Source organism: Neopelma chrysocephalum, unplaced genomic scaffold (assembly GCF_003984885.1).
Source record: "Neopelma chrysocephalum unplaced genomic scaffold, ASM398488v2 Primary Assembly neopelma1_61b, whole genome shotgun sequence".
Taxonomy (NCBI): Eukaryota; Metazoa; Chordata; class Aves; order Passeriformes; family Pipridae; genus Neopelma; species Neopelma chrysocephalum.
In genome coordinates, this window is record NW_020897717.1 from 4,129,457 (window position 1) to 4,135,771 (window position 6,315).

At 43.1% G+C, this 6,315-nt stretch overlaps 1 long non-coding RNA gene across 2 annotated transcripts in view; it reads right to left on the reverse strand.

The window, feature by feature from the left end:
- The window catches only part of LOC113966877, a 30,938-nt gene extending 28,711 nt beyond the window's left edge, over positions 1-2,227 (reverse strand). For both annotated transcript variants that reach the window (XR_003533990.1, XR_003533989.1), the window contains exons 1-2: positions 1,776-2,227; positions 929-1,049 (exon numbers count right to left, since the gene is read on the reverse strand). This is a non-coding gene — a long non-coding RNA (uncharacterized LOC113966877). The remainder of the gene's footprint in view (positions 1-928; positions 1,050-1,775) is intronic.
- Between the last annotated feature and the right edge of the window lie 4,088 nt (positions 2,228-6,315).

Genomic DNA, 6,315 nt, shown 5'->3' on the forward strand with positions numbered 1-6,315 from the left:
TTTCTGTGACAACAGCAGCAGAAGGCAAAAACCTCACAATCTCACTCAGCTGCTCTGCTTTCAGAGTCTGTCCTGTGTCTTTGAACCCTTTGTAGAATGAATAGTCCTGTAGCAACCTAACATTAGCAAATCTAGGAACTTGAAGAGATCTGGTTTCCTACTGCTAAGCTGTGCTTGATACAAGAGATAGACCTGTTCACTTGCATTTGAATAGGTTCATGCTTAGCTGTTGCATTCACCCCCTACATCACCAGTTGTTTCACCAGATACTTACACACAACACTCTGAATGCAACCACAGGATCCAACAGCCTTGGCACAGCAGTGTACAGCTGGCACTGGGAGTGTGGCTGTGTCTCCAAACTAAGTCACCTGGAGGTGCAGGTCCAAAACATAGGACATCCAGCATTAAAACACAGACCCCTTATAGTTCAGTAGCATCAGGAATAGACCATTATGTCTGTTGTGAGCTAAAGGGTACTCAAAACCCTGTATTAGTTGAGAGGGACCTGAATGCCTGGCTCTTTCATATGTTTTTGATGCCTGACATCCAGAGATAAGGTGCTGCTTCTGAGCAAGGCAGCCTTTGAAAAGTTCGTATGTTGAAATCGCAGTCATTCACGGTCCAGCCTACCTGCACCATGCTCTCAGCTTCTGCTGTCTCTTCTTCCCTGTACCACAGCCAACGTGGCTCATTTTCCCTCTCTCCCTCCCCATGCACCTCCTCAGGACACAGCCAGACACTTCTTCAAAAACAGCTCCTGTCTGCTCCCAGTCCTCCCCTTTCCTGCTCCTTGCCTCCATTAACTAACATCCAAATGGTAGGATGTCCCCTATACATCGCGGTTAATACAGTTTGTCTATATAAAAAAAGGCAGCAACTGCAGTTGTTTAAAATTAGGCAAAATTTGAATAAAACAATCTCTCACCTTGCAAAGACAGCTGTGGATTCTCTCCAAGTGTTGTGAGCTCTTGCTTCCAGGGAAAACGTAACCAGAGCCCAAATGACTTGTGGCTGCTCCTTGGTATTGCTTGACAAAGGTTTCACTCCTACCAAAATAACATTTCTTTTAGTACATGCTACATAGTCTGATGTCTATCAAGAGGAGGATACTCCCACCAGGGACTGTGCAGACCCTGGAATGTGTGTGGCCTGTAAAACCAGCTGAATTCAGCAGACACAAAACACCCAAGTGCAGCAATAGCAGCTTGGCACTGCCTATTTCTTTTTAAAAGCAGAGTTTATAACCTTCTCACAGCTGGTGCCTGGGTGGCATCAGCCATCTGGTTTTTAAGCTTCTCTCCAGGAACTTTGTTTTACCAGTTACGTTTTCATTTGCTCTTCAGAGTTAGAAAGCAAGTGAAAACGAACGGTGAGTCTGCTCCAGGATCCTCTGAACTGCGCTTCCCATTTGACTGCTGGCCTCTACTCTCTAATTTTGTTGCCAGATATTTATCTTCATAATGGATGGATTTGGTGCCACCTTTCTGGAGCTGTTTTGTGACAAGGAATTTTAATTTGAGGTGACTCGTACAGAGTCCCAGAAGGACTGATCCTGAGAAGTTGTCAGTACGGGTGTAGTTGGCTCTCCTGGAAGAACAAGACTATAATTTTAAATATTTGAGGTGGGAAAAGACAAAAGCAGCAGCTGCTTGGCCCTAGGAGACTGTGATTTTTAGTAGAAAACAAGTAAAATTTGGTAAAAACTTTGAGACACAAAAGTAACACCTATTTATTCATTACATACATTTCATGTTAAAATAGATGGGATTCACCTGATTCAAGAAGAAGAGATTTGTGTCAGCTGGACAGTCAGGAGAGATCCTTTCTTTTCTTGGGTTTTTTTTTTGGGTGGCATTTTATGCTTTACCTGCAAACTTCAGAGAATGGCTCAGCTGTGGCCCAATCAATTTCTTTAAAATTAATTTCCAATATGAAGAGATATTTCAAATCTTAAATGTAGGGCCTGGAAGAGAAAGAAAAATTGAGAGAGCACTAGAATAAAAGAAACAAAGGGGTTGTCATCCACAAAACCTTTCAGACACATAGACAAGCTTCAAGAGCAATATAAATTCACTATCTGTCCTGGCCTTATAAGATATGCCTGGGTTGGGCGCACTAGTTTTACTACCCAGCTTTCAGACACAGGTGGCTATTCCAGCAGAGTGTAAAGGTTACCCAGCAAAGGTCTGCTCACCTGGAGAATAACATCCACCAACATGCCTGATCCCTGTGTGCATCATGCACTGAGCAGCTGCAGAGTTGGTCCTTTTCCAAAAGGCTGAAGCAATGAAACTCACTGTCTAGTTCTCTTATCTTCACTTCAGATCTCACATTTATAGTGTTTCTGGAGGTTTTTTTACCATAGTCTTACACTTTGCTTCTCCTGTGAAGACTGCCTTGTAAGTGCTCTTACCACCTGTTTACGCAAAGGGAGACAAATGACATTTCCTTGCAGTTGCATAACCTCATCTGTATTCATAGTTATAAGAATTTTGATGCAAGTCTTTTCCTATCCCTTTTCTTTTTCTCAGTACAGAGATCCTGTATGGAAGAGTCCTAAGGAAAATCTGAAAATTACTTACAGTGACTCACATTTATTATGCCCCAACCAGACTTTTCTTATAAAAGGCTGAGTCACATATTAGCTGAACTTTTGCAAAGAAAGAAAAAAAATAAGGTTTGGGTTTTTTTAAACAAACATTCAGATCTCAGTTTTCTGTGTTACAGCAACATGGATTATCACTTCATCAGAATTCTGAGTAAATTTCTTTTTTTTTTTTTTTTGAAGTATTTCAAGTATTTCTTTCATACAGAAGCATCCTCATACCACTGAACTGACTCGAGTCTTGGGCTGCCAGGCAATATATTTTCAGGTGAAATTGGTTCTCTTGAAGCCTCTTCTTCTGTTTCCCATGCTCTGCGTGTTTCACATTTATTTTCCAAAGCCTCAACAACACATGTGACCAAGATGTATTTCCTCCTTGTGCATATAAGTGCAGTTGTTTGACACGTTATTCCCAGTTCAGACCTCCAACTCATATTGCCTTATATACAGCCCTCACCCCACTGGCTGCCCAGCCTGCCTGTTTTGGGGGAACTGAGCAGACCTGTGTGTGTCTGCTAATTTGCTGTGAGCCTGAGCAAGCCTCCTAGGGACTGTGATTCCTGCAAAACTCCCCTGCAAATCTTTCCTGCTGGTCTCTGTGAATCCAGCACATTTGAAACAAAATGCTAGGGCACCTCTGTTTCTGACCAAACCTTTCTGTGGTCAATTACTTCAAGCAAAATTAGAGGAAATTGTCATCTTCACACTACTCTTACTATTTCTTTCATCCTTTAGGTTCAAAGCACTCATGTTTTTGCATGAGAAAAGAAATTGTTGTCCACATCATAGTTGCCTTGGATTCATTGGCAAATCTTGACTATGATGTTGGTGGGTACTGTCTAGATGGCAAAAACTAAAACAGATTTACCAGATTTTCCCAAGAAGAGGTTTTAGGAACCCATGTGACTTCAGCTACCCATGAAAAGATGATGTAGAAAAATAACCTGCCTTGACCTTTTATAATTATATACAGAAAACCAATGCAGTGCTTTTGTCCAGGGGGAAAACAGAGTGAACAAAGGTGTTCTGGCTTGTGACTGGCAATTAAATCATGTGTGGTAAAGTGTAGTTTATATCTTGCAGGGATTTGATGCTTGCACAAGCTTTTGTGTGTAGTAGCAATGACCTTCATATCTATTTGGAGGGGAAGGTCTCTGATGTTAGGCACAGAGTTCAAGCCCCACATTTAGTTTGAACCTTGCCTTGCAGGTGGCTCCCACACCTCTGAGATTTCCATATATCATATCATATCATATCCAATCCATCTTTCTTCAAACAAGAAGCTGTCCCAAAGTGACTAATCACTGTCAAATCTTCTCTCCATCAGAAGCCAGTCAGGGATTACACGTCTAACTCAGACAATTGTATCAAGTGTCTCTGTTGATAGATGGACACCAAATATTTGGCTCCAATCATGGAGATGCTTCAGGCAGAGGCAGACACAGCGAGACCACAATTTCAGAGAGACCTTAAACCAGGATGTGTCAGTAGTCCCCTCCCCAGCTCCCCAGATACCTCCCATTCCTGCCCCTCACTTGTCCTTTGCTGGTATTGCCCCAAGTAATCCTGCAGCTTCACAGTCCACAGGGTGAAAGTAGCAATCCAGGGAAAGATAAACTCACAACAACAACAAATCTCAGCATAGACAGGTTGTCTAACCCCCACCAGGGCACGACCCCACCAGCATGTCCAAGGCCACTGTGGAGGAGGTGGAAGGGCAGGACTCTGGGGGTAGGCACAGGAAGGGGGTAGGATTGTTCCTTGTGGTGATAGTTAATGCCAAATTGTTGGATACCTGTGGCCACAGCTGTGGAAGGGATGCATCAGGAGAGCACTAGCCAGGCAGCACATCAAGATGAATTCTCAAAGGTTCAAACATGTGTACTATTTTTTTCCATTTAAGACTCCCGTGAATAACTGTGACCGTTTTTCCTACCATGCGTGCTGTAAATAAATACTTCTGCTTGTGTTTTATTTTAGTCTTACCAAAATAACTATGGTGATTTCACCATAGACAGCAGACATTTCTTGTTCAAAAGGTGTAATGAAGTGTAATGGATTTGAAAGCTCTAGATCACCCTCAGAAGTGCCCAAGCCCTGCAGGGTATTTTCCAGAGTATCCAAAGGGTACAGGAGTGTGCCCCAATTATGTTGCAGGAGATGGCCTGGGAGATGTCATTGCGGGTCAGAAGAAAAATGTGTAGTGCCTGTCTGGACCCTGAGCATCCCAGAGAATTTGACTCATCAACAATGTCTTACACAGAGGCAAGCTGCAGCAGAAGAGATTTCAGCCTCTTAGCATCAACACATCTAGTTGCACTGAAATACACCAAATGTTAATTTTGAAAGTGAAATTTGATCTGACTACAGCCAGTTTTGCACTTTCTTTTCTGTTGACACAGAAGAGGGTCAATATTTGCTATTCTCTGGCTGCTATGGGCTTGCTACAAATACATATTTGCATGAAGCTCAGCATGACCAAGGCTTTTTGACAGTAAACTATAAGAGCAAAAATGTTATCAGCAGTGCTATAAATGAGTGGGAAACCTCTCCCCAGACTAGTAATTCTTGTGGACAATTGTTTCAAGGTATTTGCCTCACTTAAGTACTCTGCAAATATGACTTCCAAGAAAAAAATTGCTGTATTTCAGCTCTAGACCAGTCTGAGCCACACCATAGCTCAAATGTTGAAACAAACTTGTGAAAAGATCCCTGTGAATACAATTTTGTCAAGCAGAGTTGGTGCTGCAAGCCAGGATCAGCTAAGAAATGTGGATTACATCTGCCTCATTGAATCCTGTTATTATCATTATTACTTCACAGCTCATTTTTTCTTCCCAGAGCGAGGCTCTCCAAGCACAGGAATTTGCTGAGTTCCTGGTAACTTGCCACACACACTAACAAAGCTGGCATTTATCACGGCTTGTCAGAGCAACATTGCAGCCGCTGTGTTCCTGATCCCTGCTCCTGCAAGAAAAGCCCTGAGCCCTGCAGGCAGACAGGCTGAATCCACACACTGGATATTGCATATTGCCACACTGCTTATTTCCCCCTTCACCACAAGCTGTTACCTGCACTTTGCCTCATTCCTCTTGCCCACCTGCTTTGGTGAGACATGCCTGCTTGAGACAACTCTCTCCGCTGCAAAGGCCGCTGGTCTGGTCTCCCTTCCTCCTGTCCATTTTCACCAGCACAGCTCTGTTTCCCTGCTTGGGCTTTTCCGCGTGGTCCCACACTCTGCAGTGGTAAATACCAATGCTGTGACTGGACCCACTGCTGATGGTCAGGGCTGGCACCAAAGGCAATTGTAATACTGTAAAAAAAAGAAATTTGACAAGCACCAGAAAGATCATGTCCTACAGCAGGCATTCCCTAAGGCTACCGGCTTTGGTGTAGGTTTATATAAAAAGGAAATCATGGAACCCCATCAGCTCTGCCTCCTGGCTCAGCTGGCAATGTTAATGCATAAATGAGCAGTCCAGCTTCTTGAAAGCATCCCCAGCAGCTTCTTCAGTTCATTTTTCCATTTTTGAAACACATTTTTTTAAAGGTCATGATATCACAGGCTCTTGGTGTTTGCCGGACACCTAATTTCACAGAGGCAGCATTTGGTTTGGCTGTGTCTGCCCATCATAGTTTGCTAATTCTTATATTTTCTTTTGGCAAGATTAACAAGCTCATGGCTCACCTTCATATTTCTAGTGCTT